At 49.8% G+C, this 13,223-nt stretch overlaps 1 long non-coding RNA gene across 1 annotated transcript; it reads right to left on the bottom strand.

Moving 5' to 3' along the window:
• Window positions 1-227: 227 nt before the first annotated feature.
• On the bottom strand, window positions 228-5,284 carry LOC117011236. The gene is made up of 3 exons (XR_004420910.1): window positions 5,143-5,284; window positions 3,206-3,363; window positions 228-303 (listed from the first exon to the last, which is right to left on the bottom strand). It is a non-coding gene; the product is annotated as an uncharacterized LOC117011236 (long non-coding RNA).
• Between the last annotated feature and the right edge of the window lie 7,939 nt (window positions 5,285-13,223).

Genomic DNA, 13,223 nt, shown 5'->3' with positions numbered 1-13,223 from the left:
CTGCTCCCTGTGTCATCCCTCCATCCCAGAGCATCCAAACACCCTCAGCTTCTTCTCTGCCAGCCTCCCTCCCTGCCCAGCTTCCCACTCTGCTGCTTGAGCCTGGCCAGGGTTTGTTAGAAAGAAGAAAGCTGTGCAGGTATGGCTCTGTCTGCCTGTTCCCCTAACAGGTGCTCTGTTAAGTGGATCATGCTGTGTTTAACAGCTTCCTCCACCCCCCTGTAACCTACTTACATATTTTCTGTGAGTCTGCTGGCCTGGTGATCTCGCACTCTGTCTGCTCCAGGAAGGGTCACACGGCTCCTGTAATTAAAACAGGGTGGAAATGGGCAATTCCTCTGCTTACCCAAAGGGGAAAAAAATGGGGATGAGGGGAAGGACACCCTTAGCTGCTGACATGAGGGATAACAAGGCAAGGCTTGAGGATAAGTTGCCTCAAAGTTCCACTTTGGTTGTTAACACAGAGTAGCACCAGAAGCCATCAGGCCCTGTGCTATCAGCAGATCACTCAAGTAACATTAACAATTATGGTCATATGTGGAAAAAGTGTGGTCACATTTGATTTCTTCTCACTTTCTTCCTTCTCCTTCACTTCCCTGGAATAACTCACCAAGGCACACCAAGTAGAGACCTCAATTACACGCACCATTGGCACCCCCAGTTCTGCAAGCAGCAGAAGCAGCACTCCTTAGAAACATCATTAAGCACAAAATTCACTTGAGTTTGTCCTGTCAATTCGTTATCTGGGGTTTTTATATCTATATGTAGATGAGTATGTACATGGCACTGCCACCCTCTGCACTCCTGGTGTACAACCATGCCTGATCCTGGTGCGTTTCAAGTGGAAACTTCTCAAGGCAGACACCTCTGGGTAGCAAAAGCACACCAGAAATGGGCTGTGAGCTTAAAATTCAGACCAGGCTGATGCTGACTGCTGGTTCAATATGAGGGGAAACCTCTGCTCCTTATAACCTGACAATGTGGAAGAGGGTTCTATGCCAGGGGCTGAATCAGTCAGAGGCATCATTAATACATCTGATACACTCTCTGTGGGAGTGCACTAGGGTAATTCAGGTTGTGGGTGTCAGAAATAGTGCATTAGTTATAGGGAGGTGGGGGTTGTAATCAGAAAAAAAAGTACAGGATTTTTCTGCAGGTTGTTATGAAATCTCTTAAGAGAGAGCATGTTGCAAGTCATTCTGCTGAGAAACAGAGCACCCAAAAGAGAGACTGCTGTAGGATGCTGAAGAACCCTTATACTCAGAAATTGGGAAACTGGTGCAATGAAACTTTATCAACTGACTGAGAAGAGATGGAAGCACAGGCTGGAGAATGAGGACTATGGAGTCCCTCTCCTCTGCAGAGCTCTCTGTTTTCAAATAAGCTTTCCAGCACTGCATTAGGACTCTCACAAATGCTGGGTGGCTGAAGCCCCAGCCCTCTGTAGAGACCCTGTATTAGCATAAAATAAGGGGATTCTGGAGACCTGAAATGTCACAAACTGCTCTAAAATCCCCAGGATGCCCTTCAGCACTCTATTTTCACTCTACAACTCTCCTGGAAAGATAGGGACATAAATAATGGACTGTAAGGAAAGGAGGGGTGGCTTCTTGAAACTTCCCTCTGCAGGGAGAGTGTTCCTAGAATAAACCCTCAGTTTGGACACTGAATGAGAGAAATCTGCATCTGGTGGGCAGGATGGTGTTAAGGTTGCAGGCAGATGCTGGTGGAGCCTTCTGCTGTTTTCTGTCTCCCTAACATTGTTTCCAGAGACAGTAATTGGACATTTAATTTTTATGTTGGTGTAGTAAACTAACCTTGCTGCTAACTCTGTCTGGTAATAAAATATGGTCTCTCTATAAAGAAGATTTTCAAGACCATTTTTTTTTACAAGGCTTAGAGATTTTTTTTTCAGGAAGAGTAAAGTGTTTTTCAAATCTTTCCTACCCAGAGCTAATTGTGTCATTACCAAGAGCTGGGACACAAGTTTCACATTTTCCCCACAGGGGTTGTGGCCCGTAACACTCACTGCTTCACCATGAGAAGGGAATTTCCATTCAGTGTGTAGCAGGAGAGGCAGGATCATGGATTCTCATGCTGAGAGTAATCTGTTCACAGAAAGGGACTGTAAAGGATCCTCCAGGCTGGTGGAGCTGAAGGTACTGTAAGTGCTGGACAGGCTGGCCCCTACAGATTAGTCCAATGGGCCATGAGGCTCAGAAGGAAATTTGGCCATTATTTCTTCTGACAGGGATGGAGGCAGCATGGGGCCCTAGACACTGAGTTACCCATCCTGCCACAATAATTCTTCCCGGAATGCCATCATTCCTGAGACCATTTAGCATTTCAGCGGTCGCTCTGATCTACTCTGGGCTAACACTGGCTCAATAAACTATAATAAACCTATTAGATAGGTTTGCTGAAGTGTACTGCCAGACTGGGACAGAGCCATTTTTCACTGCATTCTGTTACATCCAAAGTAAGGGACCAAGAGGAATTAACGTTGATGTGATGGAGTGGTGCGGTCTGAAAATGACCTTTTCCTTTTATCCTCACACTCTTTTCTGAGAGCTCTTTTTCTGTGGGGCAGAGCCAGAGTGTGTGCCACTGCACAGGGGTCCCTTCCCCAGGTGCAACCATGCTCTGGCAGTTTCTAAATCATGGGCAAAAGAGAGTTTTTTTCCTCTCAGTATCTGAAGGCTCTTAGTATCTACAGTGTACCCTTTTCTTTATTAATTAATGCTATGTTTAAAACATAACCAGGTTCTTATTTCTGCTCGGTACTTATTATAATGCCTCGTCAGCACTTCAGTGCCTTCCCTTTCCCGTCAGCCTCAGAGTTGGGTTCAACTCCTGATGTGTCCCCCTGGTCAGAATCGTGGTTTGCAACACCAGGACCTGTATTTGGGTTCAACTCCTGATGTGTCCCCCTGGTCAGAACCATGGTTTTCAACACCAGGACCTGTATTTGGGTTTAACTCCTGATGTGTTCCCCTGGTCAGAACTGGGGTTTGCAACACCAGGACCTGTATTTGGGTTTAACTCCTGATGTGTCCCCCTGGTCAGAACTGGGGTTTGCAACACCAGGACCTGTATTTGGGTTCAACTCCTGATGTGTCCCCCTGGTCAGAACTGGGGTTTCAACACCAGGACCTGTAGCACAAGGGGGTAACTCCCAACCTGGAAAGGGAGGCCTTGCATTTACCTGCACAGGTAGAGATGAGGAAAGCCATGCCTCCTTCCCTGGCCTCGTGCAGAGCCCCTGTCCCAGGCTCAAGGTGTCACCACTGGGATGCTCCACAGCCTGTCCCCGTGTCTGCAGCATGACCTGGGCCACGCTGTGCTTCCTGGCAAGGCTGGCACCTGCAGCAGGGGGATAAACAAGAGCATGGGAATTGGTTTTGGCATGGGAATGAGCTGAGGTGATAACTACAGGCAATCTTTCACTCCAGTCTCGGTGTTACACCTCTGTTGGGACAAATGCAATCGCTGCACTTTTTGCTGAAAGAGAAGAGCACAGGGAAGTGCTCCCATGAGAGCTCATTCCCTGGGAAGTGGTGGGGCTCAGTGCACCCAGGCAAGCTGCCAGGCTCAGCTGGGCAGGACACTGTCGCCAAGAGCTTTGTGTCTCACCACTGCCCTTTCCCAGAGAGGCAGGGCGTGTGCGGGATGTGGGATGGAAAAGGATGGAAAAGGAGCCACACGGGCGACACAGAGAGACCCAGCATTAGTGGGCAGGAGTTCGCCTTCCTCCCTTGGAGCACAGCTATATTTAGAGGCAAATTGCAAACAAAGTGACAGTGAGCTGCTGCCACTGCCCATAAATTATCCAGCTGCGTGGGATGCAATGGGCTCAGCGACACCTCCCGCCGCTCCTGCGCCAGCGGGGGCAGAGGCACCCAAAGGGAGGGGATGCTGCCTTCCCAAAACTTGGGGGTTTCCCCCCTCACTGCCCCCACCTCAGCCCCACTCCCCCTCCCCAGCCAGCAGAAACGCTGCTTCCACAGATGGTTGCCATGGGAACATAAGATGCTCCCTTCCGAAATAGCAGCGCTAATTGGAAACAGGGCTCCAAGGTTTGCTCCAGCAGGCTCTTGGTGCGTGGGGCAAGGCACAGCTGGAGCTCACTGACCAGCACCACTGGGGCTCCTGAGCCCCAAAAACCTCCCCACAGCCCAGGTGGCCTCACAGCATCCTCACAGCTGACGTGCTGTGGAGCAGGGATGCAGCTGGCCCAACAGAGAGAGCCCTCCCAGCCCAGAGCCTGGGACAGAGTGCCAAAAGGTGGGGAGGGTGATGGAGGAACAGTGAGCCTTGGCAGGCAGCTGCTCCACTGCACAAGGAGCAATATCCAAATTACAGACCACCCCCTGGGTGATCCAGGTGGCCAGCAGCAGGGGTGGGAGTACATCCCAGCCCTCCTAGGCAAGGCTGTGGTGAAACAGTGCTTTCAGGAGGAATTTCGTGAGGCTTTCCCAGCTGCTTTGCCACACCGACAGAACGCCAGCGGGATGACTGCAGCAGGAGGGGATGGTAATTGGAGAGGAGGAGCACTGAGGAGGTGAGTGGTGGGGCACCTCAGGGATCAGTGCCCCCCTCGTTTTAACCTATTCCTTCCTTAAGATGATTAGAGCACGATCAATAGGCTTGCAAAACTTAGATAGCATAACCTGCTGCCACCAATTAAGCGAGATATTTCGGTCCTGCAGAGGACTCAACACGTGGCACAGACTGTCAGTACAGCTACAGCTTCTGCAGGCAAGGAGAGCTGGTCTCCTGCTCAGTGGAGACTGCCTCAATCCCACTCCCCATCCCACCCTGGCTCCTTTTCAGGCTCTGTTTCCCCTGCACTGCCCAAGGCTGCTCTGAAGATGAACTCAGCTCTGCTTGGGGTAGGGCAGGGGTGAGCACAGGAGGGTCTGTGCAGTGCTGTCCGTGCAGCCTGAGCATTAGCAGTGCTGTTTCTGCATTATTACACATCTGATCTGTTCAGCTGCTGCACCAGTAATGTTTCTACACTTCACACACAGATAGGACTTTGCCTCTCAGGTGGCAGAGAGCCCGTTCAGTGTATCCCTCCTTCTGTGATCCCTTCCAAAGGTTCAGCTCTGCCTTCCTTGATGCCAAAACAAACCATCTCACCTCCCTCTGGTTCTGTCCAAAGCACCTCTGGGTTTGGTCATCAGTTGCTGCAGGCTTCTCCAAGATCTTCTCAGGGTTTGTTGAGCTTACAGGGACATTTTGCAAAACTGCTGCCAAAATCAGGGCCTCAAGGCTACCTTAGCATCCCTTCTTGTCACACACATAAAATCTGAAAGCATAAAAGAGGTAACTCCAATATTTTAAACGTAATAATCACTTTGGTATTGCATAATCTTTTTGGGAGATTTGGTGCCCTACTAGCACTGCTCCTTTCATTTTATTGCCCCAGCTCTGCAGGTGCCACACTGCCCTTACTCCACAGACTCCTTACAAGATTTGCAGGAAGTTCTGCTTTGAGACATAAAAAACCCCCACCAACAAAAACAGTGCTACTCACATTATTCCAGCACCATACCCATCAAGAGACAGAAGGGTGTGGCACAAACAGATTAGGTTATCAGATGTGTTCTGCACAAGGCAACAATGACATCGGGAATGTGACATCATCTGTGGCATCTGGAAGGCATCAGAGTGTCTGCAGTGCTGGGGAATTAACACTGGAGGTTGACCAGTCTGTCTGTAAACACAGAGGCTCCTATCCACCATCCTACGTGCTGCACTGTCAAACAACTATTATGCAGCCAGGAAAGCTCAGAGGAGGCTTGACTTAGCAAAATATTAAAGAGTTTAAGATTTCTTTCCTGGTCAAACATCAGCTAAGGCTGTATAAAATCCTCTTCTACAAGTATCCTAGGAGGTATAATGACCACAGTGGGAGAGTAATTGCATCCAGAAGCCAAAAGGAGAATTGATAAATGGAGCAAGATGAAATTGAGTTTAAAAAAAAAAAAAAAAAAAAAAGGATAAAGATTTTTCCTAACATGGGAATCAGTTGTTGAGCCAGAGAAGGAGGAGGCTCCCCTGGTTGTGCCTGTTAAGAATAGGCTAGAGAATATGGCCTACATTGCCAAGACACGGATCTTTCCCTTTAGTCACAAGCCCATGGGGATGGCAGCATTTTACCTCACTTTTTACAGCCACCAAAGAACCAACACTGGATTTCCACGTCTACCTAGCTCAAGTCTGGCAGGACATGTGCAAGTTTTAGGGAAAGCAGCCCAATCTTACAGCACAGCCTTTCCAACTGCTCCCCAGAGCCATCCCCTCTGGCTCTCCAAGGCATGGCTGCAGTGTGGAGCAGAGAGCAGCACGGCCGCGGCTCCTCTTGGCTGCCTGAGCGAGCACGTCTCATTAACAGGGATTCATCAGCACCCTTGTTAATAATGCAGGAGTTGTCTGTCTCTGGGGGAGTTCCTCAGCAAAAACTGCACTGGTTCTGTATTTCAGACACAGCCTGTGCTGGTGTGATGGGCATCCACGCTGACAAAGCAGTTTGGGTGTTTGTTATTCGCGAGGAGCGCCGCGGTGCCGAGCTGAGAGGCATATCCAGAGCAGGGGAGAGAAAAGCCAGCCCTGTGCCTGTCTCAGCATCAGCAGGGACCTGTCTGATTGCTGATGAGAGTGCTCTGGTCCCAAGGTCACCTTTGGAGAAGGCAAGAGTAGGAGGTCAGCCTGTCCTGCATTATCCTGTGTCCATTCACTCCACTGTAGGGAGAGGGGACCAGCACACAGTGCTCCTGCTCCCTCCACTCTCCTCTTTTGGGATGATCTCCCTGAAACCTTCATTGTGGCCTTCACATCTCTGCCAGCACAGGAGTAACTGCAGCTGGGGCCAGACTCACATGAAATTGCTTAGTCCTTCCAGAATCACAGCCCATACAAAGGATGGAGCAGATGTTTAATTCCCTGTTAGAGTCACTTGCAAGCATTATTTTGTCATTGCCCACTCGTGTGTGGCAGCACGTGGGGTAAGGGATAATTTCAGGATGCATGGCAGTACCATGCCCCACTGCCAGCCTGAGAGCTCTGGAGACTCCTGATGGAAGAAAAAGATCCTTAGGAAGAGACTTCAAGTCTTCAAAACCAAAGCAGCCTATAAATCCCCCACACAAAACCAAGAGAAACTCCACCCCAAACTGCCCTTTGGCTGTTCTCCAGCCAGGCATCTTTGGGCATGCATAAAAGCAGCAATCTCAAAGAAGGGCTAGGGGCTGTACAGAGGAGTTCCCCAGGAAGTGTGAGCCTCTAGCCAGGACAGTATGCCCATTAAAAGCAAATTATTTCATTGAGGTGAGCTCAATGGGAAGATGAGACCTCCTTTTCCAGCCTGCAGTGCACACAGATGGGCAGCCTTGATGGGAAGTGGTGTGATTCCCTGTCCCAAGAATAGAGGCTGGGCCATCCTGGTCACACTCAGATGAGCATCTCTCTCTCCTTTTTGCAGTTAGACCAGCAAAAGCAGGGGGAAGGCATTGCTCACAGCTCTCTCAGAAAGCTCAGGGGAAACTATCAATGTGATTGTGAAGCCCTGCAAAAATGCAAAATCTTGTGGTGACTTCAGTGGGAAAGAAAAGCCCTTATCCCTAAGGCTGGTAAACGCCCAGGCAGCTGCTGAGAGGGACAATGGCCCTGAGGCACATCTTGGAGGACACAGGAGGGATGTCAGAACAACTGTGGGGCCAAGCTGGCCCAGCTGCCTGGGAGGGGATTCATCAGCTGATTGTGTATTTCTGTAAAGAGCCAAGAGCAGTATGGTTGGGAGCTCTGTGCACTGCTTGAGGAGCTGGGGAACTCTCCCTGTTGTAGCCCCAGCCCTGGCTGGGACAGGGAGCACTGTCAGGCTGCATCAGGAGGCAATGCTGGTGCCTGAACACCCTCTGCCCTCCTCTCCACTCTAGCAGTGCTGCTAAGTAAACCGTGTCTAAACATAGAAAACTGGCTAGCTTGGGTTTGGGAAAGCACCCAAGAACTCAGATCATTTCCATTCCCTCATCACACCCACAGAAAACTCACAAGCTCTCCATCCCAGTGCACCAGGCACTTTTCGTGCCAGGCTTTGAGAAATTGCCATGCATTCTCATTTTGGCTAGGTGATAGCACAACAGCACTAGCCTTCCACCAATGGAAAAATAGCAATATAAGGAAACCACAAAAAAGAGTGATGTGAAAAAAAACACCATCTGATTCTTCCTAAAAAGGTTCAAACATAGGCACCAGTCTGAGCAGAAGATCTTATTTTCTAACCTCTACCCACTAATGTAAGTAGTAACTTGGATGCCTTGAACTCTTTATCTGTGCCTGGCAGCCCACAAGAGTCATGCCTTGTTCCCACAGGGACTTTCCAGTTCAATTCTTGGAAGAGCATCCATTAAGACCCTCAATTTCGGTGGAACCTTTGAATTTGCATGCTCCCAGACACTGCCTGAGGCTCCCTGGGAAAGCTTGTGGCTCAGTGGTGGCAGAAGGACTCAGCTGCTCCCATTTCCCAGGCAGAGGTGGTGCAGGAAGACAATGAACAATTGTTCTTTCCCCATCAAAGCCAGGACTTCACCAAGTAACAGTGAAAGCAGTAAAAGATCGTCCTAGGTACTTATGGGAACACTTCCAGGTGCCCACTGTTGATCCAAGCTCTGGAAAGACCCACTTTGTTTAGTGGTTTCCTGAAGCAGGAAGAGGGAGAGCAAGGTTCATCCTGCCAGAGGTTAAAGTTGGGAGAAAGGAGGCACAGAACAAGCCCTGGCTACCAGCCCTGCTGCCAGGGCTGTACTGTACGTGCCTTTCAAGGGCCAGATGCTGCCAGGCAAATGAAGATCTCCTTATGTTTGTTTTAAAGCTGGAAGAATCTCTTGAGATAAACATTCTAAATTAAAGATAAAAGTGCTGTGGGTTTGCTGGCAGCCTCTGTCCCCCTCCCCAGGGATTAGCTCTTGCAGGAGGCTCACGTGCATCTTCCAGCCACATGCCCTGACCAAGGGCTGCACCCAAGGTTCCCTCTCTCCAGGGGCCTGGGAGGTAACAAAATCCCTCTGCCCCACTGCCTCGGCTCCCTCTGATGGCAGGATCACCCAGAGCAGTGCAGTGTCCCAGTTTTCATTTTCAGGATCCCTTGGGAGGATGTTAAATCCCAGCTAGTCCTGGCTGTATTTAAAGTGATTGTAATTCACATGGATTGGGTTGTGGTTATAAGCTGAATTACATTCTGATTTAGCAGCAGGGATTAAGGCTCTGCATTTTAACTTATTAACCCAATCCAAGTTAGGAGATTCCTTCTTGCTGCCCTGCTAAGCTCCTGCACAAGGGAAGGGGAGGCTGCTGAGGAGATGGAGTGGGATGGGCAGGCTGTGCCCCAGCTCCTGGGGCAAGGGAAAAGCGGGGAAAGAAAGCACCAAAAAAAGCAAAAACAGCAACAACAAAAAGCTACAGGGTTTGTTCAGTATTCCCCATGCATGGGAAACTTCTCTCTGTGTTAAACCTGGTGGAAATGGGGTACATGAGTGGTTAATTCCCCATCCCCAGCCAGTAACCAGGGAAGGGTTTCTGATTGCCATTGCTGCTCCAGCCTGGGCCAGCTCTGCACCAGCAGCCTCCCTTCCCTGACTTCTTGCTGGAGACACCTGCAAGAGTTCACTCCTCTCTCTGGGCTGTACCAGCACTGGGACAACTGGAGCAGATTTGCTGCTGTGGGTGAAATGAGCTCCTGGGGCACAAACAATTCCATCACCACAGCTCCCGAGCAGGAAACCCTGCACCTCCAGACCCAGGGCTCAACTCACTTGGCTTCTGTCTCAAGCCATCAGACACACAATTGAAAAGAGCCCAGGCACACTCTAGAAAACTCCACTCCACTTAATATTTAATGAAAACCCAGTGTAACTGTCATGTCCTTTTCTGTTTTCTCTCACTAACACTGCTGGCTGCACAGGTATCTGTGTGTAAACAGAGCCTGTCTCCATTCCACTCCACTGCACCTCTCCAGATCGGGGCACAGCTGGTGATACCTGTGCTCACCTTCAGAGGAGCTCCTGGGCAGCCCTGGCATGCACAGCACCACTTACTGCCTGGTGACCTCACTAATTCAGGCATCTCAGGGCATCCCAGCTCAGCCCAGAGAGATGCCAGGCTCTGGAAATCCCACCCACTGTCGAGGAATTGCAAGATTGCAGTGATGCTGTGGCATCCCACTTACCTTTGTGCCACCCTCCATCTCCAGGCCCTGCAATCCTTGGCAAGCAGGGAGGGAAGGCATTGTACTTTCATTCCCTGCCTGTGCTGAGCTGCTGCCTTGTAACACATCCTAGTTGCTCCCACGAGTGAGCTGCAGCCAGAGCTGGGTAGAAGAAAAAGTGGGAAGTTGTTTTATGGAACAGTTTTTTCATCATGCAGCAAACAGGGGGAGATGCAGGTGGTGGTGGTCAGAGCCCAAATGGACATCAGTGCAGCCTTTTAGTACTTAGAGAACCTCCAAGAAAGATGAGGACAGGCCCTGTAGTGACAGAACAAGAGGTTTTACACTGAGGAGTGTCAGTTCAGATTAGATATAAGGAAGAAAGTTTTTACAAAGAGTGAAACACAAGAACAGCTGCCCAGAGAGTCGGATGCCTTATCCCTGGAAATATTCATGGTCAGGCTGGACAGGGCTCTGTGGAACCTGATGAAGTTGAAGCTGATGGCAGAGGGATTGGAGTAATGACTTTTAAAGGTCCTTTCCAACCCAAACTGCTCTATGATTCTATTAATAGTAAATTATATGTTTGTCACTATTTTCAGTTAAAAATAATTTTTCTCTCAAAAAACCCCACAAACACCAAAACACAGCACGTACAGAGAATGCTAAAAAGGCAGTTTCCTTCCATCCTTGCAGCTGCTGCACAGAGACATCTCTGAACGATTGCCCTGAGCCAAGGGGAGACCTTTGGAGCAGGGCTTACACTGTAATTTGGAAGCTGACACCAGGCTGAGGCCCCAGAGCACAATTTCTGCTCTTCATATGAATGCAAAGCTGAGTTACTGGGCTCTGTGAAGAACAGGGGGGGACTGAGGGCACTGCCCAGGAAGGCAGGAGAGGATCTATTTCCCACTGCACTAAGGTTTTCTCTGCCCAGCATACAGCAGTGAGCTCAATCCAGGGCAGGGAATACATTTATTAGCTCACCAACAAAACCCCCTTTTGTCCCCACATACAAGGGCAGGGCTGCAGAAACCCTAATCTAGAAAACCTAAATATGTTTTTTTAGCTCCTTGAACTCAGTGCTTCGGGGGTAACTCCTGGCATTAGGGAAGAAATTTAAGACCTCATTTAATGCCACCCTTCCCTTTTTCCCTGGCCCCAGAAGAAATGGATGTGTGAATCCTGGTGTGGGATGCTCCTGGCAGCATCCCCCTCTGCAGGACAGACAGGAGCTGTGGGAAAAAGTCCCTGCCACGCAGTGTATTACCCTGTCAGAAGAAGCAGACCTGAAATTCATGTCTGCCAGGGAGGAGCAGAGTGAAAGCCCCACCTAGGGAGCGCTTTAAAAGGACAGGGCCCCCATCCTCAGGCAGAACATTCCCATCACAAAGCATTAAAAAACGCCAGAAAACCATGCTCAACCCAAGCCCTGATGGGTAGGGATGGCCACAGACCAGCCCTGGGACTCTGCCACTGATGGGATGCCAAGACATGCTGCTGGATCTGCTGGTGGCAAGCACACCCTGCTGAGGTCTAGCATGCCCCAACAACAGCAAATTTACTTAAAGAAGAAGAAAATGGCTTAACTAATCTTTGGTCACCCAGCTTTACTTGTGCTGCTGACACAGCAGGAGGTACTCACAAGCCCAATGGCTTTATTTATTTAAGTGTATTGATTTTAGCCTAGATTGGGAGAAAACAGGCGGATAAAGGGCAGGAAATTCCTCAGCTGTGAGAACCACACAGAGTACTAGAAATCAGATTTAAACTAGCAGATGAAAATACATTTGCCAGAACAAGGTAATGAATCATTCTGCCAGGAGCACAGAGATCTGGCCAGAAGCCAAACCCTGCCCACTTAAAAGCAGCAATTTGGGGTATTAAGTGATGACTGCGTTCCTATCGCCGACCATCATTTAATACAGCAGCAGTGGCTCCCAACCAGAACTCAAAGCCTGCAGCACAAAACCAGAGCAAAACCCTCAGACCTTCCCCCAAGACCTTATTTGAAATCGATGGCCCCAGAGTCAATCAGATTCAATGAGGGAGGGCTGAGCAAGAAGAAGGGAGGGGGACAAACCACACCAGGAGATGTGTGCTCGGCCATCGGGGCTGCTGTGCACCAGCAGTGCAGAAAACCACAAAATGCACTGAGACATGCAGGAAAACGACAAGGGGAAGATGTTTGGAGGGCAATGTTTTGTTTCCATGTCAGCTCTGATTATCTCATTAGTTTATTTTTGATAGCCCAGCACCTGGGACTCTACAACAGAGGTCACCTGCTGCGTTGGCACAGATCTGGTTGCTGGTGCAGTGTGACACTGTCCTGGGGAGATGGGCAGGCAAAGCCAAGCACCTGAAGGGAATCCTAAAGCTAAATCCCAGTCTCTGAAACCAGTTCCTACCTTCTCTGCCAGTAGGAAGGCCTTGAGCAGTCCAAAATGGGAACCCAGGCTCCAGGTGCAAGCCCTCTCCTCCTACAGAAACCTTCCAAAAGATTCTGAAGACACACTGATGTGACCACCCCTCAATCAGAAAGGTGCTGTAGAATCTCACCCCATGGTGGAGAGTCTGCCCCCAAAGCTGAGGGTCTCCAGTGTCCTGTTTGCAGGGATGACAAAAAGCATTTTGCTGCAGAAGGGACAACATCACCAATGCCAGGAGAGAGGCAGCACTCAGCAGAAAAAGGGAGCAGAAGGAGCACCAAAATAGGTGGGATGTTTGAAAGCAGGTAAGTAGCTTGGGTAGTGTAGCAGCAGAACAGAGCACAACTTTTTTTCCAGCTGTATCAGGAAATTTCTGTTTTAAGGCAAAGTTCTGCATGGCTGTGGACTGTTCATGCCTATAGCCCACCAGAGCCTGCAATTCTGCACCCTCAGAGGGCACAGAGGCAGGCAGGGAGAGCCAGCCCCACCCACACCATCTCCCCATGCCCTCTGCTCTGAAACTCCCTGAGGGCAGGTGACTCCCAGCAAGTCTTGCAAGGGCAGAAGGGATTCTCCCCAGCAAGGTC

This window comes from Catharus ustulatus, chromosome 2 (assembly GCF_009819885.2).
Source record: "Catharus ustulatus isolate bCatUst1 chromosome 2, bCatUst1.pri.v2, whole genome shotgun sequence".
Classification (NCBI taxonomy): Eukaryota; Metazoa; Chordata; class Aves; order Passeriformes; family Turdidae; genus Catharus; species Catharus ustulatus.
This window is presented reverse-complemented; position numbering and strand designations above follow the sequence as displayed.